The sequence below is a fragment of the Stegodyphus dumicola genome, chromosome 7 (assembly GCF_044657685.1).
Source record: "Stegodyphus dumicola isolate Sdum_Otavi_A_Nest chromosome 7, ASM4465768v1".
In the NCBI taxonomy this organism is placed as follows: Eukaryota; Metazoa; Arthropoda; class Arachnida; order Araneae; family Eresidae; genus Stegodyphus; species Stegodyphus dumicola.
The window spans coordinates 173302100-173325975 of NC_140774.1; the positions used below are offsets into that span (position 1 = coordinate 173302100).

The 23876-nt window shown below is 32.4% G+C and overlaps 1 protein-coding gene across 8 annotated transcripts in view; it reads left to right on the forward strand.

The window, feature by feature from the left end:
* The window catches only part of LOC118182519 (prominin-1-like), a 355539-nt gene that overhangs the window by 189066 nt on the left and 142597 nt on the right, over positions 1–23876 (forward strand). The window lies entirely within an intron of this gene.

A 23876-nucleotide genomic window follows, 5' to 3' on the forward strand; every position in this document is an offset into this window, starting at 1 on the left:
ATATCAGAGAAAAAAATTGATTGCCTGTTGTATATGAAAAATGCATATTTCAGTATAATGTGTATTCATGTGTTATAATTAACATAATTTTCTAGGAGTGTATGACGTTAGTTCATAGAAAAGAAGTGAAGTATCAGCGATTGATCATATTTTGTTTTTCTCGTGATGGTTGATATACGTTTGCAAAAATAACTGATGTTACTTTTTAACATAATTTAGCTTTATAAAACAATACATGAAAAAATCAGGACGAACTTTTTAAGGAATGGAAGACAAAGTGCTTTTTTTATATGAAGCATTTTATCGAAAATGGTTCGTTTGTTGATTTAACAATTGCACAAAGAAGAAAGATATTTGTATGCATATTTGTAAATAATTAATTCAGTGAAATTATTCAACACAATATAAATAATTCTTTTCTTCTTATTATTATTATTACTAACCCAAAGGGGTAATTTGCCCAGAAGAGCTATTAATTTGTTTTTGAAATTTTATTCGCCTACTATAAAACGGCGTTTCACTTTTCATATTGTTGCCACCAATTATTTAAGCCCTTCATTATATTTAAAGAAATTAAATAATGAAGAAGTTGCACGAATGTATGTATGTTTTTCGCACTATGGAAAAATTACGGTACCTAGAGTCATCAAATTTTGAATAACATAGTCCTCCAAAAATGAATGAAAATGAAATCTGGAAGCCCGAATTTGGAATTTGTTTTATTGTCTGTTTCGTATTTTGTAAAATTTAAAAAAATTTTTAATTAAAAAAAATTCAAAGCGAGCAATGGCAACACTGTAGGGAATAAAACATTTTTATCTCCATCACTCGAGACTGTTCTAAAGATATGCAGTTTTTAAATATTTTTAGCCCAATATGGCGTTTGCCCAAATGCTCTCGAAACGTGTGTGTCTGTAAATGAGAAAAACGACCGTTTGGGTATAATATTTTGTTATTATTATTATTTATTTAATTATTTGTGGAAATATACTTCTTAATAAAATAAATGTGCCATAACACCAACAGATGGTACGCAGGAGATTAAAAATGGAAGGAAATTTATATAATAATAATAATAGTATAAATAAAGACGTAAATTTTCTTTTAAATTAAGATTTAAAATTTTAATAAATTAAAAACTTCAAATCATAGCTTAAAATTTTAATTCAATGTAAAATAGAAAAGAAGGAAATAAATTAACAACAGAATATGACACCGAGATGAAAAAATGCAACAACAGTGAACTTTCCCTAAGAAGACCACCTACTCTTTCAAATGACCTAGGGTCATCTGGAGCAGGTAGTCTTAGAAAGGCGATGTTCAATACCAATATTTATTTACGTTCTCTGAAACTAGACAAACTCAGAGGTGGTCGTCTTAGAGAGGTTCTTGCGACGAGAACATTCTCTGTATTTTTTAAATTTCATTTGTTTTAACATACTCACGGCCTTTACTGAATATTTTAGGATAAATGATACTTTTTGCCTTTCTTAAAGATTAAATTAAATTAAGTTTAAAACAGAATAAAAAAATTATTAAATTTCAGCTTTAGTAGAGGCTGAAATTAGGCAATGAATTATCTAAATGCTATTGTAGTTTTTTTAGTCGTTTTTTGGTGTCGTTTAGGGTGATACGAAAGTGGTTGCTTACCAAAGGAACATACTCGATGTAAATTAAACGTAAGTTTTAATCGTTACTTTCCTTCAGCTTAACAAAAATAGATGAATAGGGTATGTAAGCCTATGACGCGTGAGAAACACGTAAGAGGTAACGTGAGAAAAAGTAAGGTGATTAATGTGAATCCCGAAAAAAGTAGGGTTATTTGTAAGTGTATAGTGCCTGTGCAGTATGGGGGCACTTAAAGTACTGGCGAGCAGAAAGGTCTTTTGAATAGTTGGTGGTAGGAGAACCTGGTGGAGTCAGTGTCTATCCCCCGGTGGATTTATCAAAATTGGGGCGCAACTGCACAATTAGTGCAGTGGGACTACACCTGTATGACCATTGTTGAAATTCTAGTATCCTACTCATTTCTATCTGTACCTGTATAAGATCACTAATTTATAATTTTGTTATACTTCCTATACGGAGGCAAGTTATTGATAAGTTTTCAAACAATAAAAATGTGTTAATATTTACATGTAGTTTCGGATCATAAACTTAGAGTGGATACCAGGGGGGGAGGATTGGAATAGAAACGCGTTTTATTTTTAATATATAGTATAATGGTACGAGATGGCTATGTGCCAATAGCCAAAGTCTGCCATCTCTTTCTGGAACACAAATTCTTTTAAAATTCTGTGAATAAGATCTCTTTTTTGAAAAAAGAATTGTATTGATCAAAACCTTTCACGACTGCATCTCAGCGACTTGTTACTTATCAACTTCAGAAAGCTTTCACTAGACTGGTATTTCCTTTTTAACTGTATAAAATTTAACCGTTTTATAAAGACTATTAATGAAATTTACATTCACAAATGGTTTGTTTTTGGGTGAATAAAATTTAAAACTGTAAAATACCTGAAACATACTAAGATGTCATTTTTCATTAAAAAAAAATCAAAATCTAATGTGGACTCCACATGACGTCTTTGTTTGGCCTATTAAATTATCCACATTTTTTGCTGCATTTCATTTAAACTTATTTCCTCGAATTTCATTAGAGATGTATTTCTCATTCAATTAGTTCAGTTCTCAATTTGAGGCAAAGCAAAAATACATAAAAACTCAAAATTTCTTCATTAAAAGTTGTAAAATATAGAAAAACACCAAATACAGTTAAAAATCATTTTTACATTTAAAAAGAGATTTTCCTCGCAAAAACTAGAAATTCGACTAGCGGGCAAGAAAACAGATTTTTTCGGTACACAAAACTGAAAGTTTATTTTGGGTCCCACTCGACAGAAAGACATTAAAGGTGCAGAAAGTAACGTAATTCACTATTCCCCTGATTTTGAAATGTAAACAAATGGCGTTTCGTTAGGCTTAACTCGCCACTTTTATATTTTTGATAATTCTACAACTGTTGCATGCAGATTAAATAAAGGCATAAAAGTCTAACGGGAACATAAAAACACATAATTCAATAACTTTTAAGGCAAAAAATGCATAATTTACCAACACATAAGAACACAGAAACTAGGCTCACCGCACCAGGTAACAGAGTAGAAACATATACTTTATATTTATATATGATTGGTGCAGCCGATTGCAACAAAAAAGGGAGGTGCGCAACTATATGTTAAATCAGTTCCGTGTACAAAATTTGAGCGTTCTATGACTACTCGTTCTTGATTCATGCAAGACACATACGTACGTACGTCAAAAAAAAAAAAAAAAAAAAAAAAAATCTCTTCTGAATCCATTTTAAATCCATTTTACGATCCGTTTTGGCAAAAACAGTCCTTTATTCTGTCCGTACGTACAAATGTCACGCAAAAATATCGTTGAAATGATTTTCAGAGCGTTTGATATGAATATTTTCATTGAAATATGATATCCGGAATTTTTCAAGATTACAATACTTCCTTTACTTCGTGCAAGGAAGTTAAAAAAGATAAAGGAAGAAAGAAAGAAAAGGAGATAAATGGAAAGTCTGTGACTTTTAGCAAAATCCATTTGTGCTACACACTTCAATTTCCATCCAAAGTGGCAAATTAAATGTATTCTAAGTTTTCCAAGCAAAATTTAATGCTTGTTCATTCTTTACTCCAGGAGTATATAAATTTGATTGCTGTATTACAGCAATCAGATTTATATCACTATTTAGCAGACGATTATTCTCGAACCAATTACCTGTTCGAATTCCGACGTGTTTGTTACATTTTTTCACGTTGCATTTCGAAAAAGGTTGCTTTTCAAAATGCGAATCGAATTATCATCAAATGCGAATCTGAGCATTCGTACCTTTGTGAGAAAATATTGTATTCCTGAAAACATTTCACAGAACTTTCTTCATTTGCCGGTAAATCGCACAAGCGCAAATTTCAGAATTCAGCTGAAGAACCAGAAATATCGTAGTTTGTCTTATAAGGTATTTCTCCCACTTTCCTAACGTGCCTTCGTGGTGTAGTGGTTCTGCACGCTGGGCCGGTATTCCAAAGGTCCGTGGTTCGATTCCCGGCGAAGGCGGTTGCATATTTTTCATCTTTTCTGCTTCCAATAAACCTAATGACTCTATAGTCTTTAAAGCTTCTAATGTAACGAAAACAGCACGTACGAAAATGGCGACGTTGCTTGTTGAAACTTGTGGATATGGTTATCTGAAGAACTGTTATGCGCATGGTTGCCATAGTTTGGCAATTTCCGAAATATAGCGACATAAATGAAGATGGTTGCGGGGTGCGATAATACGCAAGTACCCACAAATTTTGTTGCAAAATGGCACCATAAAAGGTATTATATTGGATTCTGAACTCTTAAAGCTTCGTGAAAATTCTTTCTTTTAAACAGTGCTAAACAAATGGGATAAATATTGTTACGAATTTTTAATATATGTAAATGATTTGTAATCATAGGTAAAATTGTAGTATCTTTTGTATACTGTACCATGAAAGGTTTGAAAGAGACGGAACTCTGCTGGAAAAATAAGAATATAGGGACAACTCTATTCAACATTGTGTAAATGGTCGTTTCGCTAAATTGGCGAGATATCGCCAAGCTGGGGAATTGAATAATGTTTTTCAGTTGAAGGAGTATTAAGAGCATTCCGAGCTTCGCCTTTTTAGATGTGCTTTGTTTAACGTTCTTAGTAGTTTAGAATGTAACTACTTATTGCACTCTCTGATACTGAGAAGAGCTGTACGAGTACTTTAGTGGAAAGTTCCAGAACTGTTAAGTGTTTCTTTTGGCAAAATAAATTTTATCAAACTGTTATGGGTTGTGTGGCATTCAATCTATTACGAAACCGTACGCACGCTACAGTATTAGTAATTAAGATCTCTTTCCCATAATGGATGGATGTGTTACAATTAATTGCGTAATAATCTGTAATTAAATTCTCCAATTCAGAGTGTTTTATATAAATATCCTGTAATGTAGGTAGATTGTTTTCAGTCGGTTTACCTTGACGATGCAAAAAAATCACGGAAGTAATAGGAAATCAAGCTTTTCAAGCGTAGAATTGGATCTAAATTAAGCAGGTGAAAAAAAAAAAAACTGTGTATTACATTATTTTATACGATACAGAAGGACTAAGCGATGCGCGAAATGATATTGACAGTTAAGTGATTACGATAAAATAGCATGTATGCATTTGGATGTGCAACCATGTGTATTAGATGAGATTTTGTTGATGCTGTTGCCGGATCATTAAGCCTCAAACCAGGCACCAATAGGTGGATAAAGTTGGATAACTCGACTCGGCGCTCCTTTTATAGCCTCCGAAATAAAGTTCTTTTTGTTGAAATAATAATACTTATGACTTCTGGCAGCACAGAATTTCTGGGAATGGTTTTCCATTTGTCTCTAGATTGGTTTTTGCTGCTAGTTAAGTCATAAGCCTGGATTCTGATTGAATTTCTGGAAAACCGGATTCGTGTAATTTTCCTACGAAAACGCAATCTGCAATATATGTCTTTTTAATAGAATAGAATTCGGCTTATAATTTATTTCATAGATTTTAAAAGACTTTGCCATTTCTCTCAAATACAAATGACTAATTTAATAAGTGAAAGAATATTCAAGAGCAAGTTTTTATGGTAAATATTTTTTTTTTTTTTATTTTACTTTTCAAAAATGTAGAATTGTGAAACTGATTTTTAATTTGAAATATCTTTTATGCGATATATTCCTTTAAGTTAAAATTAACCTGTATTATTGCACTCTATTTTATCATTTTGAGATTTATAAAATTTTTTAAGATTTATTCATCGAAATGTATTTAAATTTATCGGAGGCCTGTGTTTCTGACATTTTGCATGTGTCTGATTTAATATGGAAATATCAACACACTTTAATGACGTTTAAAGTAAAACTGCTTGTAACCCATTTGTTGATACTGATTCATTTATTGCAATAATGATTGAGAAATATAAAGCAGGCGGCATGTATACTATTAAATCTGTGCGCTTCCTGTTTTGTTTATTTGTGACATTATTTCGTCCAGAACGGCGGAGAGTTGAATTTCGAGAGAGATACATCCAGATTCCAAAAATTCGTGGGAAGCCATTTCGACCATTCTCAACTTCGTACTACTTCAAACAGCCGAAATATTAATTAAAAACTCCGAAAACGCTAATTTTCGCCCTCAGTTTTCTGAGTGGCAACAGTCTCTCATGCTGGAGAGAAAAATCTGCTTTATTTCGAAAAGTGTTGCCACTGCTCGCTTTCGAATCATAGAATTTGTTAATCAAAAATTTGTAAGTTTTACAAAATATGTAATAATAATAACATTTCCAAACATTAAATATATTATTATTATTATTATATAAGGTCATATCTGACATTGACGAAAGCAAACAACTCCATGTGACGTCATTGTATGTCGAAAGGTTTTCGTTAACATCAGCATTTTAAATAACTAGTTGCTGTTGGCAACATTTTTGTTTCAGGTTTGGATAACTGACACGATGTATTATTGCCAGGATAACTCTTTTACTGATATTGAGAAAAAGTTGTTATATTACATTAAATTTAAATCATTACGTCATACGAATACGTATTAACCTGGAGTGTCAAAAGTTTTTGTTTCCTGGTTTGGCAACAAAACATTCTTTTACGAATTGGTTATTGAAAGAATGAACTGATTCCATTCATACTGAAAAGTGTTTATACATTATCTTTTCAGGTGTACATAGAACTTATAAATTTTGCTTTGGCCGCAGCCCGCTCACTTGGCGGGCTTGCTCGCTAGTAAAGTATTATTTTATGTGTGAATGCCAAATTTTCTTCTGGATAATGGTCAATTAAAATGGGAAAAGGAACAGCCTGGCATATAATGGATTAGTATTGATTTAAGGCAACAAGAATTTTGTGCCTACGGAGAACAGGCTGAAGAAGGGACCGGTTCATATTACTTACTGCCCAGTATAAGAAATGTAGGTGCCTTTACTCAAACCAGCCGCTGTTTGGAGAGAAAGAAAAAAAAAAACTTTATAAAGTGTGCCGGCATAAAAGTGCCCACACTCTAATGCACATTTCTAAACTGGAAGCGGGGGTTCCTCTCAGAAGTACACGCACCTTTATGCAGGGACATCCGTATGAAAGGGTTTAGTTTACTACTTTTAATAAAACAAACGAAAATTCTATGTACACAGCCGTGCCCCGATATAAAGGTGCCCTGATCTTTGTGAAGATTAAGTTTTCAAGTTAGAAACTGTTCTGCACAAACGTCAGTTCGCTGAAAACTGGTTAGATAAAATATAATAATTGCTTCATAAGTAATAAAAAATTATTCAAGTTAAATTGTGAATTTTATATTTTTACTTCCTTGTACGAAGTAAAAAGGAGGTACTGTAATCGCGAAAAGTTTCAGGCAGCATATTTCAACAAAAATATCCCATTTTGACCTCTTTCAAATGCAATTTAACGATGTATTTCCGCGATATCTGTATGTAAGGACAGAATAAAACACTCTTTTCCTCCAAAAAATTATAAAACTGCTTTAAAATGAATTCTGAAGAGAATTTTTCGTGGCGTCTGTACGAACGTATGTATACACGTGCGTACGTACGTATCTCGCATAACTCAAAAACGAGTAGCCTCAGAACGTTGAAATTTTGTATATAGGACTGCTGTAACATGTAGATGTGCACCTCGTATTTTGGTTGCAATCGGCCGCACCAAACGTATATAAATGTATTTATATATATATCCACTCTGTTACCCGGCTCAGTGATCTCAGTTGCTTTACTCTTATATGTTTGTAAATTGTACATTTTTTGCTTTAAAAATGATTGAATTATGTTGTTCTTATCTTCCGGTTAAGGTTTTTATGCCTTTAGTAAATCTGTATGCAATATTTTTAGAATTATCAACAATTTTAAAATTGTTTAAGTGCCGCTAAGCCTAATAATGTTTTTGATGGCGGCCATTACCCTTGTTTACATTTGAAACAGCAGCATAGCGGATTTGTTGCCAATCTATAGAAACTTAGCTTCGCAACAACAAAGATAACGCCTTCATTTATTATTTAAAGCATGCTTAATCCTTTCTGAAATTTTTTCGAGGAAATAAGCGTTTAAGATTTACTTCGTAATTTTTAATACAGATATTTTGAGTTTTTATGTATTTTTGCCTTGTCGCGAAGTGAAAACTGAATTAATTGAATGAGAAATACTCAATCGTCTGTGAAAAACTGTTTCTTTTTTGTTTTGTTTGCTTAATTTCTTTTATACATCATTCTAGCTTTATTATAGTATTTGAATAGAACATGTGGCAACGATTAGATAATTCTTTAAATGATATAAATTTTGTGCATTCTGAGTTATAATATGAACGAAATATAATATTGTTAAGTAAACCTAGCGCCAGAGTGTCGCTATGGTAAACAAAGTGAATTTTAAAGAATACATTTATTCTATTGTGGTTTATGCGCTGTCGGCGAAGTAGGTTTAATTGAATCTAATAAGTTTTAATGAAATGCAAGAAAAATGCGTATAATTTAATATTCCGTACAAGGAAGTCATGTGGTGTAGACATCAGATTTTTTTCTTTATATTACAATTGCAGACTATTATTATTATAAAAAGGTCTATAGAATTCGTCTCTCCTTTCCCTTTCCTGAGTAAGAAAAAGTATTTTATCAGTTTACATAAGGCATATCTTATTAAATAATTTAAATATTTTAATTTTCGGATTTACATATGATTGATTACTCTTAGGAAACATTCTTTAAAACTGGTAAGAAAGCACTTTGTTTGCAAGTGCTAGGCAATTAAATGAACGTGAGCGTTCGGAGGCCATTGTTCTGGGTTCTTGTAGACCTTGGTCTGGCAAGATTTGTTCAGCAAGGAATTTTCGATCCACCCTATCATTGTTCCTCCGCATTTCTAGACAGGTGGAATTGCAGAACAAGCATCTGCACTTAGTAGGCGTTTGTGATGTCATTGTATCGGTTTCCTTACGTAATGGATCAATCGATTATCTCTCAAGATGAAATCGATTTGCTTTGAATAGGGAGAATATGTCACTTTTGAATTTAAAAAAAAATTAAATATCAAGAAGGGTATATAGAGGGGTACAGGTAGAACTTATACTTTTACAGTTTTTCAAATATGTTATAAATTAATTTTATATGAATAAATATTGGATCTTGTGTTATCATACAACGTTCGATTATTTAAGGATGACTGTAAAATATTAAAGAATTGCAATATGTGATAGTATTCTTGCTAATATTTACTGTAATTAAACGGCTAAAGCGACGAAGCATTTCCGATTTATGTCAGGTTCGATTCTGAGAGGTGAACAGGGTGCAAATTTTGTTAGGGTTTAACATAATTTTACTCAAAAGACGTGTTAAACTCGTTTTACCCAATTCATTCCGTTGTTCTTGTTGTTGTTGTTGTTCTTGTTCTTGTTGTTGTTGTTCATATAGCATAGTTGCCAGAGCCTACTCCGAAGAGAGGTTGGACTTCTATTTAATTTATACCGTGTTTAATGTGAAAGAAAACTTCCTTTAGGACTTCCTGCTTAGTGACTTCATCTGTAAGCATCCTTCACTCTCTTTGCGATAAGATACCCGCGTATAAGTCGAGATATTTTGGACAAAAAAAAAGATTTCAAAGTGTGTGTGGGGGGTCGACTTTTACGCGGAGCCATAAAAAATTAAAAGAATCGGAAGTTCAAAAATTTCTTTATATAATGCAGTGGTTTTCTTCCCGCACTCAAATTGGACGACTTATCAAATAAGTCACTTACTTGAAGTAATTTCGTGACTTAAATTATGTGACGAACTAATCACAGAGTTTCATACTTTACCTAGAGTAAGTTTCGATTAAACCAAAGAATTTTCGGCCCCCGAACAACCGATCAATATCGAACAATAGAAAAGAGAAATACAGATAGTTTTTACGTACGTATAAGGGGGGGTCTTTATAATAGTTATTGTTCATTCATGAAATACTTTTGTTAACAGGCGTACACGTCAAAATTTAAAAAAATAGCCCACGCAATAACTGAACAGTTTTGAATATTTCTTTTAACTTTTAAAAAGGAAAAATGCAAATAGATTTTACGTACGTGAATCTTTCCCGGAACAAATTCTGGAAGATTACTATATACGATCATTTTTCTCCAATTAAATGTTTGGCGAATCTGACCATGAATCGGACATTGAAGGATTTTGATTTTGTTTATTTACCAAGGTATTTTTTATCGTATATTTACTTTTTTTTTCAGATGATTTTGAATAAATGTAGTACTTAAAAAAAAATGTTTCGAAGTTTCTCGATCGATTTTGGAAGTGGGGGGTCGACTTATACGCGGGTTTCTTATTTTCTACGAATTTTTTATGTCGAAGTGGGGGGTCGACTTATACGCGGTATCGACTTATACGCGGGTATATACGGTAACTAAATACTCTTGTGTAACGCGATTCTGATGAACACATTTTCGAATAACATGAACGTATCGATAATAGGGTACTGATCGTTATGGTTTATTACATCTGCAGGCGTGACTTCCCATTCTGGATTTTGCGATGGCCATTTGCGATTGTAGTACCGTTGCAGAATGGAAACGCTATAAAATCCAGTGATCTGGAAGTACACTAGACAAGCTATTGCTAGCAAAAGACAAGTACAAAATCTTTAGGATTTTGTCCCTCGGATTGCTCACGATCTGAAGCTGGAAGAAGTCGTAAGCCACACTGTTATCATTTGCTGAAGACCTGTGACTAATTGCAGGCTTATTCTTTGTCCCACTCTTGGTTATTCATGAGTCTAGTCTAGCCAGGCATGCAATTAGCAACAACAACAGGAAATTCTTACAGCTATTCTTTGAGCTAGACGTTCAGAATGTGGTTCAGAAGGTTGTGCAACTTAGTAGATTAGACGGTTGCTGTCGAAAACAAACTGTTATGTGCGGACGGGTTCGTAATGGATTGAATGCACACATAACCGATGATAGCTTGGTTAAATTAGTTGAGTCAATGATAGCTTGGTTAAATTAGTTGAGTCGATGATAGCTTGGTTAAATTAGTTGAACCGATGATAGCTTCGTTGGTTTCCGAAAAGAAGCACTTTGCAATTCTGGAAGTTTCCACAAAAATACTCGCACAGCTCTTCTCAATATCAAAGATCACAATTAGTAGTTACCACTTCAAACTACTAAGAACGTTAAACACAATATAAAAGGCCTCAACTACTTAATGAATCAACTACTCAACTTGAATGAATGCGCGCATTCATTCAAGAGTGATCTCTAAATACTCTCAATACTTTGAACTAGACGCTGATCTAAAAACTGAAAATTGATTCTCTCTCCAGTTTTAAATAGTTTTGCCCCGTCTGTCGAGAAATTTCCAGCACCTTTTTCTCGAAATTGCTGGAAGGCAGCATAGACAGTTAGTTTCATATAGGACCGAATATAGTTACAGTTACTTAGGAATTAGATCAATTATAGTTATACAGGAATCGAACCAAAATGTCGCCAAATGCTCTCCAAGTTAAACGGCATTTGACGATTTCTCGCCAAATTTGGTGACAAAATTTTTTTGCCAAAATTATCGTTGGCTTGGCGTTAGGACTTGCCCCTGTAACAGTATTTTTTCGACGAAGCTTCACTTTCTTGAGGCGTTTTGTGTCATATTATAGAAGATTTACCACAGTTTTACGTATAATTTCACGAAAATTATTTACATGCATACAAAATTCGCAACAGAACATATTGTTTCTATTATAGTTAACATTATTGTTTTTATTTATGTTTATTTTATTGATATCATTGCCGTCCTGCGTTGAGTAAGCGGGTTGGTCGAAGAAGAAAACGGTAAGTTTGGATGTTATACTAGAAGTAATTAGATGATCTGAATACGATGACGGTTAAGTTACGAACAGGATTCAATGTGCAAAAGAAATTTTATCACAGTAGATTCGAAGTCAGTTTATAAGGTATTTCCCCCGCCTTCTTAGCATGCCTTCGTAGTGTAGTGGTCAGCACGTTGAGCGCGTATTCCAGAGGTCCGTGGTTCGATTCTCGCCGAAGGCGTTGCTCATTTTTTCACTTCTTCCTCTTTCAAAAATAGCCTAATGACTCTACATGTTAAGTTTAAAATGGTAGACCTGGTAACTGTTTGGCTGTAAAGATTGTAATAAGAATCGAATTACGACTGATGCCATTAATATTATTATTAAAACGTTTTGTGTGTTTTCTTTATAAAAATAAATGAAACATAAAGTGGTTAATATGGCAATAACGGCTAGCAAAGTGTAGTTTAAAAAATTTTTGAATGGACGCTGAAAGGAATTTTATTTAATAAGAAACTGCGAGTGTTAAGGAAGGTGCCACACCAATGTTTCTTGCTGAATTATAAATAATAATTGAATATTAACAGAGTTTTAATTATTGTGGCAACATTTTACGGATTTTTAGCCATCATAACCAAACGATGTATATGCGTAAACGAAAAAGAAGACTTGAACAAGGAAATTCGGATAATTAAACAGGAAAATGTAGCAAACTACTCAGTGATACAATTAAATGAGTTGACATAGTTCTTGCTCTGTATCTTTTCTTCTATCTTTTTATTTACGCCTATATTTTCCCTCGGCACTGCTTATTTTAATCATTCTCTTTAAACGGGTTATAAATGAAGTGTCAGTACTTCCTTTATTAGGGTTCTGAACCTCTATCGCCATTCATCTGTGTTATTTTCTTTTGTTTTTAAATGAGAATTGATCAAATGATTTCTGATTCAGAAAAGGCCTGTAAATGATACTATTTTAATGATATATTTTCAAGTTTTTTTAATTTTGAGAATAATACTTTCTTCTGAATGCTGAAATTTATGAGCGTAGGTAGAGATAGCTCGAATCCTAAATTATATCGACTTCGTATCCTAAACGGTTCATGAATCTTCGAATCTCGAAGATTTGTCGTATATGAATAAAAATAGTAAGGGAAAAAACAATTTTCTTAATATTAAAAAAGCTTTTTAATTAAAAAAAAATTTGAAATCTGCCTTTAATGAGAAGCAAATTTAAGAATGTTGATAGAAGACGATACAAATAAAGTATAGCAAAGTTTAAAAAATAAAAATAAAGTAGAATTTAAAAATGTAGTACAGTATTTAAAAATATAGTATAATAAGGTATATAAAGTTTAATAAAGTACAGCAAAGTAAAGTAAAGTTTAAGAAGATACAAATAAAATTTAGTTACTGAAGTACATAATTAAAAGTTTTGAATCTTGAAATTCATATTCTCCGTATAATTGGAGAAACAGCTGAATTTCTTGATATTTTTAAATGATCTCTTTCAGTCAAGTGTAGAGATGAAAGAACTGCTTCGAAAATTAACGCAAATAAGCAACGAGTACGGAATGTTAAATTTTCTTCAAATAAATTCAGTGGATATGGCTTACTAGCATTACATCTTAGCGCTGACGATCGCCACGAGGTTAACTGATAAACCATGGCCACTGAAATTGCAGTATTCGCGTTCATATTTAAAAACGAGCCGCCTAAAAAGTTATTATAATAACGAAAAATTATACAGTGATCTTAATAAATGCGTCTAGTAAGTAGTAAGAATAGAAATGAATAACAGAATTTATTGCTTTTAAATCATTTAATTTTTTACATTTCGTTATTTTAAAATAGGCGCTTCAAGGTTACAGTAAACCCTCCCATCATTTACGAACGTAATACGTAACATATGTCGTCATCAGCGAATAGAGAGCATTAGCATTAGAGGGTTTTAGCAATTCAGAGGATTTGACCCCCCCACCCCACCCCGAAAAATCGTTGCCGGTATTGTGATTCGCCATTTGGAGGAGGAAGGGAATAATGGCCTTGAACTTCCTGTTCTGAAGTAATGGACTAGACACACATAGATGTAATCTGAAAGAAAAATTAAATTTCTCGCGCTTTGCCGAACGGAAACAAAAATAAAAGTATTTTACTTCGGATAATAGAAATACGTTTCTCTTAAATCGCTGAGTTTGTTGATTAAATTTTGGATATCTTACGCTTTGCTAAGTGGCAACAGGTTTCTTTTAAATTGACGAGTTTTGTGGTTAAATTTGAAGCATAAATATTGTGCTCTTTGCCGAATTGCAACGTATTGCTTTTAAATCGCGAGTTCGAGAATCAGAATTTTATTACGTTCGTACAAAACATAAAATAATTCTTTTAAATAAATTCATAATTCGGGGTCCGAGGTGCACATGTTTAGGTGGAGAACTGTGTGTTTTCAAGATTTGGAGGTTTAAGGTGCCACCGTTTTCCACAGTGCAAAAGCATAGATACATACTTACATATATGCAGAATACTTCTATTATACTTAATTAAACAAACAATCTTAGAGCTGAGTTCAAAAGTTTGGCGAAGATTCGACTTTTCGAATTTGAAATTGTTTTCAGTATTCGCCAGGTTCATTTATTTTAATGACCCATCTGTAGTATGTGTATGTATTTTCGATAATAAGTGGTGTCGTATAAGAAACATAAAAATAATAATAATTTTAAAAAAATCTGAAAGATTTCAGATTTTAAATTACGTATAAAGGGGGCATTTCTTTAACGTCTTGTGTGTTGCCTTTATTTATTAAATATCATGTTCTTTGCACTTAAAACACAAAATTCAATTCAATAGCAATGTCGCAAAATAATTTTTAAATGAGCATATCTTTAGAATTTCAGATACACAGTTCGCGCCCTGGAGATAAAAATCCGCCCCAGCATGTTGCCATTGCTCGCTTTAAAATCCTTGACTTAAAAAATTCGTTAAAGTTTTAAAAAATATGAAATTGATAATAAAACAAATTTCAAATTTGGTCTTCCACATGCCCATATTCGTAGGAGAATTACGTCATTCAAAATTCGATGGCTCTATGTACCGTTGTTTTGTCACAGTGCGAGAAATCGACATACATATATGCAGATTTTTCATTATTAATTTCTTTAAATATAACACAGGGCTATAATACTTTGTGGCAACAGTTTGAAAAGTGTTTCGCCGTTTGTAGTGAAAAAGGTCCCCTCCCCCTCGTAGAGTGTTGCCATTGCTCGCTTTTAAATCGTTGAGTTTGTTACTCAAAAATTCATTAAAGTTTTACAAAATATGAAGTTCATAATAAAACAAATTTCAAATTTCAAATTTGGTCTTCCACATGCCCACATTCGTAGAAGCTTTACGCATTCAAAATTGGATGGCTCTATGTACCGTTGTTTTATCACAATGCGAGAAATGTGCATACATTTATACAGATTTTTCATTATTTAATTTCTTCAAATATAATGCAGGACTCTAACATTTAGTGACAACAGTTTGAAAAGTGATTCGCCTTTTATAGTGATTCAACGCAAAATCGCAAAATGAAAACAATAGTCCTTCATGGACAAAGCTCCTTTGGACTAAAAATCTGAAAGCCTTCAGATTTTTTATTATGCCCAAAAGATCGTTTTCTTAATTGTTTATAATGTTCTTCGCACTTTAACCATATAAAATTATTCAATTCAACAGCAATACCACAAACTATTTAAAAACAGCATATTTTTAGAATTTCCGATACACAGTCTCTCGCGCTGGAGATAAAAATGATTTTTTTTTCCATTCAGAGTTGCCATTGCTCGCTTTCAAATCGTTGAATTTGTTAATCAGAAATTCGTTAAAGTCGTACAAAATATGAAATGGGTAATAAAACAAATGCGAAATTTAAAATTCGAGCTTCCAACTGCCCATGTTCGGATAGAGGACTACGTTATTCAAAAGTCGTTGACTCTACGTACCCTCGTTTTTACACAATCTGAGAAACATACATACATTCTTGTAGATTCTTCATTATTTAATTTCTTTAAATATAATGCAGGGCGATAACATCTGGTGGCAACAATCTGAAAAGTGATTCAGCCGCTTATAATAATTCAACACAAAATCCCGTTTCGAGAATAATAGCCTTTCTCAGCTAACGGTCTTTAGGGCTAATTTTTTTTTAAGATCATAACAATTGACAGTGTATATTTTATTGTATTTAAATTAATTTTAAAATGAAAACATAAAATACGAATTTTGATTTTCAACTGGTAGTAATAAAATTTAATAATTCGGTTAGTGAATTTAATATATATATGTCTGTAAAACCGTTCTGGAAATTCCTATAGCAGAATGAACATGATAACGTTTTTCTTTCCAATTCCTAGTTGTTTTCGTTATATACAACCTGTGACTCCATCAAATATTTAGCATTCATGAATGTATAAAGAGAGAGGATCTTCGAAATCGCATGGAACTTTAATTCCATATAGCTGTCGTATGAAAACTGGAGATATATTTATAAAAAGCAAATTCGTCACTATTTCAAGTTAAAAAAAAACAACCAGATCCGGTTTCTGAATCGACTAATTTTATAAATGCTGTCCATTCAATTCTTGAAACAAAAACCTGAAGTTATCCTCTTTCATCAATTAATGCATTATTCATGTATTAATGAAGCTGCTAGTCTCTTGTAGCATTATAATAATAGATCTGCTTGTCAGACTATTTTTATCTGATCATAAGTATAGAAGAGTGTAGTGTTTGTTATGATCTTAGTTGTTTTGCTCTATCTATTTTTTTTTTTTTTTAGATCCGAAATATAAGTAACTTTCTTTCGCTTTTCTTAAAAATAAACCCCATAGTTTACTTTGTAAATGAATGTAAGTCCAAAGGGGCTTTGTCCCTGAAAGACTATCGTTTTCGTTTTGCGATTTTGCGTTGAATCACTATAAATGTCCGTTTCACTTTTCAAACTGTTGCCACCAAATGTTAGAGTCCTGCATTATATTTGAAGAAATTAAATAATGAAAAATCTGCATTAATATTTCTCGCATTGTGATAAAACAACGGCTCTATGTAGAGCCATCGAATTTCGAATGACGTAATCCTCCTACGAATATGGGCATGTGGAAGACCAAATTTGAAATTTGGAATTTGTTTTATTATCGATTTCATATTTTGTAAAACGTTAACGAATTTTTGAGTTAACAAACTCAACGATTTAAAAGCGAGCAATAGCAACACTCTACGGCGGGGGAAAACATTCTTTTTTATCCCCAGCGAGTGCGGAATTGTGTATCGGAAATTCTGAAGCGTTTCAGATTTTTTTTTAAATTTTATTTTAATTATTATTAAAGTAACAGCATGTTACACAAAAAACAGTTAACCTTTAGAACAAACACTACAGTTTCCCGAAAGTGAATTAAAAATTTTTTTTTATTTTCGCTTTGATTTAATTTGGTTTATAAAAAAAAAAAAGAAATTAACCAATGAAATTTAAATAAATAGGTCTAAAATGTGTTACAGAATAAATTTATATTCTATTATGAAACTTTTCTTTCTAGTATTCTCGGCTTTTATTGTAGTTATTGCAAAACTTTCTATACATCCATTTTGAAAAACGCCAGCAGAGTAAATCATATTTGAAGATACATCCTGGATCGCTAACCGTAAAAATTTTGGATTATTCATGTATTCAGAGTGTTCGTAGAAAATGAAAAATGCTTGTGAACAAACAGTTCCATCTGAAATGTAAAAAATTACTAACTACCTATCTTAATTAAATATGAGATTTATTATTTAAAAATGCTAATTAACTTTAAAATACCATGAATTAAAACACACAAACTTACTGTAGCATTCCTGACATTCTTTAATGCATTAGAAGAGTTCGGAAACGTTGACCCCGTAGAATCATCTCGATAATAGAAAGCGGAAATGTCAAAGGCGAGAAATCTGGCGAATAAAGTGGTCGTGACGCCGAATGGTCAAAAGATGCTTTAATTCCGTTTGCACTACAACGCGAGCTATGCTGCCCTTCACGATGGTACGTCATACATTTCATCTTTACAAAGTACGCTCATGCCCTATCACTTCTAAATTTAATTAGAGCAAATTTCACGCACGTAACTTATCTTTTCTGCAAACTTTTGGCTGCGAGTGTGAATCTGATTTTCCTCTTATGATTCGATATTTTGAATAAGAAACTAATTCTGAATCTTTTATGAATTCTCTTTTTCCAACGGTAAATCTCAATTATGTGCTGTTAGATCATCTGTATTACAACGGTCAGTGCACTAGCTTTCAAGAACATTAGAGAACGAAGCTGCTGTATTGTTCAGTCAGAGACTGACCGGTTTTCTGACCATACGCGTCCAAATGATGTGTTGCTTCACAGTAATTGCTAAAAGCTATCTGAACTAAAAAGGACCTCAATTAAATGAGATAAATGTTTATCATGTTCGTATTGGCTTTCAATAAAAATGAACATATTATAAACATATTCTTGTATGTTTAATTAAATTAATTTTAAAAAATTTCTTTTAAAAAATATGCACTATATCTTAAATATATAACTTGATAAAAGTACAAAAAAAAAAAAAAAAAAAAAAAAAAAGTAAATTGGGTAGATAATTTTTAATATTTTACGAATTTTTAAGTGCGATTTTTTTTATTATTTATTATTTATTTTGTAAGGTATTTTCTCCATTCTTTTTACATGCCTACGTGGTGTAAGGTTAGCACACTCGGCGCATATTCGAGAGGTCCAGAGTTCGAGTCCCAGAGAGGGCATTGCACATTTATCCCGTCTCCTGCTTCAGAACAACCTAATGACTACAGTTTTACCCTCTTTTTTTTTTTTTTTTTTTTTTTTTTTTAGCAACATCAAACTTAACTTTATTTGGATTCTGTAGATGAAGAAGCATATTCTGGCAAAGGAAGTTTCGATGCATCCTTCCCCCTCCGCTATGAAAATCTTTGTAATGTAATTTTGTCGCCTCTTGATCAGTTGGTTTGAAACATTTTATGATCTTCTCAAATAGCTGTTCAGAAGTTTCAGAAGTTGTTTGCCGATATTAATATTAAACGAATTATGCCATTTGCTTATACTGCCATTTTAAAATTAAGTATTTAATTAGAGCTGTATAAAATAGTTCGGATTATCATTTTTGATGTCAGAAGTATCTTTAAAATTTTTGGGTCGTTGGGTTCATATCAGGTTATGTTACGTTACGCTACTAGGCCATGCTAAGCAATCTAGTATGTGTTGTAACTGCGTAAAATATAGGATTTATAATTTGTCTTCTACGCGGCCTGGAGAGAGAAGACAAATTATAAATCCTACATTTTCTAGAAAGTAGCCATTATATTTATCATAAGATATTTGTATTTAAAATTATTAATAATATTCATAACTGATTCAGTTTAAAATACATTGAATTTATAAATCATCCCGTTGATAGTTTCATGAATATTTGCGGCAATATTTTAATTAATAAACGTTGTTTCGAATGCTTTGTGTTAAGTACCTGTTATAGAATCGTTTGATTTTTCATCAGTTATCAAAAGAGCAGAAGAAACGAAATCCGCGATGCAAACTGAAAATGCTACAGTGTCTAATCGGTCAACGTGCAGTAAGCACCTGTTCAACCTGAAACTTGAATCTCTTTGTCTCGATTTGATCGCTTGGTATTAATCAGCCACAGCTGCTGCCACAACGAGACAATGTCCCCTTTTGACCTCGCAATCTTCTGAGCTACCGCCGTCACTTTTTCAGATGATGTCATTTGTGCCTTTCTTTTTAGTTGTATGATTTCTTCTGCTGGGCTTTTTTTAATGCCGCTTTTATTGACTCTGAAACAGCGGATGTACTTGTTATTTATTGATACACTTGATTAGATATTGCGCAATAAAAAATGTATTCAGAAAGAAATCTTTGTTGGAATTATGTTCCAATCATCTTTATAAGCCTCATTTTTTTGTAAATGGTCTCATTAATAACAACATTTTTTCGTCGTCAAATAAATACGATGAAGTACGAAACGAGATCCAAGTAATGTTATATTTTATTTCTATGTTTTATTATTATTATTTTACGTTTGCTGAAGGAATGTGTTCGGAAAACTTAAAACTTTTCCGATTCAACAATTTTAGTTTGCATAATTTTATTTGCGATTTTTTTCACTTGCATGGAGAATGCATGCAGAATTTTCAAAATTTTTAGTTTTTGGAGAGAATTTAAGTCTTGTTTGAAAACATTTCTGTAGTGACATCATAGACTTTTATATGATTTCTTCTGCTTTCTGTAATGACAGCATCATTTTTGTCTTCGTGTTACGTTACGGTACCAGGTATTTATCATGCATTTTGCTTGGCAAGCATTGATATTCTGTAATATAAGCCTGGTATCTTTCATTTTCATCATCTATTCTGTTTGGAAAATTGCTAATTGCTTAGAAGTGTTGCCATCCCGTGTTGTGTAAACGTGTTAATTGAACTTTCGATTTAAAAGTAACATTATTTTATTAATATAGTGATAAAAAAGATATACGTACTTGTAAATAATTTATACCTTTATTCTGTTTTTGATAATATTTTCAATTTATATAATTTATAATGCATCTAACTGATGTGAATTACAATATGTTTGATTTTTTTTTTTTTTTTTTTTTTTTTTTTTTTTTTTTTTTTTTTTAAATTTTTAAAACCAATGCCACTATTTTTGTAGTTGATAAAAAGTTGTTTTTATGGGATCAATTATCGGTCAACGTTGACGATTATCAGTCGATTATCATTCCTCGGTACGAAATAGCTGTCTTCTCTCCTCCTAATAACAACTGTGTCTTTATCTATTGACTTTGCAGTATATTTTTTGAAATATAAACAAATCCTTTTAATATTAGAAAAAATTCATCTTTAGCCTGGTATTGGCTTTAGAGAAATGGTCTCTATATTCAGCTGTGGCCTATGTCCTTCAAAATTTGTCGAATTTTTCCATACAATAGTATCCGTCTAAAAATGAATTTTGCCTAATTTTATAGCCCATCATTGGAAGAGAGGCAAAAGCCTGTGAATCTGGTAATTTGTACTATTTCAGCGAATGGGCTGGCGGCGTAATGGTTTTTCCTGTGTATAATGTGATTATGGATTACTGTTTTTTAAATAGTTCTACGTGATCATAATTTTGTTCTACTTTGCAATAATTAAATCGACCAACATTCTAAAGCCTCCTCTTAGAACGGAAACTGATGAACTTTCCCCTTTAACACTTGTAAACAAATGTATTTATATATATATTAAACATTTTAATAAAATAAATATTTGTATTTTGTCATATATATACTTGTGTATAAGGTGATTTACAAACTCGAAGAAACCTTTGCTCATAAACCAAACCTTCGACTCATAAAACCAAACTTCGACTTATATGCACGTTCGACAATGCGTTTAATTTTTTTCCTATAGGTACCTAGATATTAGGTTTATATATGCGTTTCAGATTTAGATACCTGGTTTATGTAGGTAACTATTATTCTTATTATATTATAGCTACGAATGTAATTTTGTAAGAATTTAGCATAGCTTAAAACATATTTATAACTAGTATATATAATTTAAAACATATTTATAACTAGTATAAGAATTTAGCCATAGGTTAAAACCATATTTATAACTAGTATATATAATTTAAAACATATTTATAACTAGTATAAGAATTTAGCATAGGTTAAAACCATATTTATAACTAGTATATTAGTGCAGTATTGCTATTTCGTTTTATGAAACAAACAGAATATAAACTTTATTACAAAAAAAGCATAAAATAAACTTATCATTCGAAATTAAATAAAAAATCGCATAGCGAAACAACGAGAGATAAACTTTATTCGAAATTTTATGACATTTAATCATCTCCCTATGAGGATGAAACCTCCTCTTCGTTATTTACCATTTCGTAATAGGGATCCTAATCATTTAACTCTTATTATTCATATTTCTCCTCGTCATCATTCGTCTGGAATGCGTCATCTACTGCGACATCCATTGTGTCTGAAATTCTACGCTTTTTTCGCATTCCACTCGAGTAAGTAACCCAGTAAAATCAAGCCTCAGTTTACTATAATGAAGCTGAAAATGTAGAATTGCTTATTTCATAACACTGTACATAGGAATTGTTCACATAACTTTGTTTCTAAAGCATATAATTCAAAAAATATTTTCATGCAATAATAGTTTTCCCAATGCTTGAAAATAATGAGCTAACTTTATTATCTATGCACATAACACTTAAGGTGATCTGCCTTAGGTTGTATATCTTTATAAAGTCAGTTTGGAAAGAGGATCAGTTTGAACACCTAGCAAGCACCGGAACCACATATACCTCCCGCCTTCGTAGCGTGCCTTCGTGGTGTAGTGGTTCTGAACGCTGGGCCGGTATTCCAGAGGTCCGTGTTCAATTCCCAGCGAAGGCGTTGCTAATTTTTCATCTTACCTTCTTCCAATAAAATACCCAATGTCTCTAAAGTGGCGCCCGAACTAAAAGGGTGTTCGGTGATGATTCTCCTCACCCAGGATTTGGCGATTGGGTCCCCTAACAACCCCAGTTGGCCTTTAAAACGGGGGAGTATATAAAGTATTTCTCCCGTCTTCCTAGCGTGCCTTCGTGGTGCATTGGTTCTGCACGCTGGACCGGTATTGCAGAGGTCCGCGGTTCGATTCCCGGCGAAGGCGTTGCTAATTTTTCATCTTGCCTACTTCCAAAAAAATACCTAATGTCTCTACATCTTCATTGGGAGACTAAGGAAAACTACCTCATATGCGTACTACAGAAGGACATTATGAAACTCCCAAGCAATCAGTCTAGAATTAAACGGGACGCCTTCATAACGGTGCCGTACCTTTATGCATATCGACCTCTGTTCGGAACGACAATAATCTTCATAACGGTGCCGCGTCGTCAAAGATTGTGCACAAATTGAAGATGAGTATCTCGTTTGAAACGGATCATCGGCACCCTTATGTCGATCTGGCATTTTTTTTATAAGGTGCTCGCGCTATTATGCAAGCCCGATTTTTGTTCAATTATTGATTAATTAATTAAGTGGAGAATGAAATAAATCTTTGGCATCGTAATAAAAGACGTTGATTTTAGTACATTTATTTACGAAAAGCGCCGATTGGCATAGGTGCCGCAGATCAGTTTCAAGCAAGAAACTGATGTTCAGTTTGTACACTCTTCTATATGCCGCTGCACTGCTATAAAGATTTTTGTCTTTTCGAATAGCGACCAACTTGAGGCCATGAGTGCGGCTACGTTTTGAGCGGTCCCAATCAAACAGCCTGTTCAGTCATTGGAAGCCAAAGTCGAGGCATCAAACAAACCAATCAAAATCTACGCAAGATTAAGCTTTTTTTTTTTTTTCTTAACTTTGAATATTATTTACTTGCCAAGGTTTGAATAAAATTTATTGGTTTAAATAGTATAAATGTTTATGGACATTAAATTAATAAAAGAATTAATATAATGTAATAAAAGTTATCCACTAAGTTTAGGATATCAACGAAAAAAGTTTAAAAAGAACCACTTTAGAAATATTTAAATCAGTGAAAAAAAAGTTAAAATGCTTAATAAATTAATAGAAAGGTTAAATTTTTTTAAGATATAGAAAAAGAATAAGTGATGAGGAAGTTTCCGATACTCTTGGAATTCTATTATATGTAAGTCTATTTGGAAAATATATATTCTGTTTGATGTCATTGGATAAGGCTGCTTTTATGCGCACGCCAAATTAGTAAAATAGCCTAGTAGAAAGAGGTTCCGGTATTTTTGGAATTCTACTCTGTTTGATTTCATTGGAGGAGGTTGTTTTCGTATGCGAACCAAACAAGGAACCAAACACTTCCATTTTCCTCAATTATCTCTCTATCAAACAGAGAAATAATTGAGGATAATGAAAGTGTA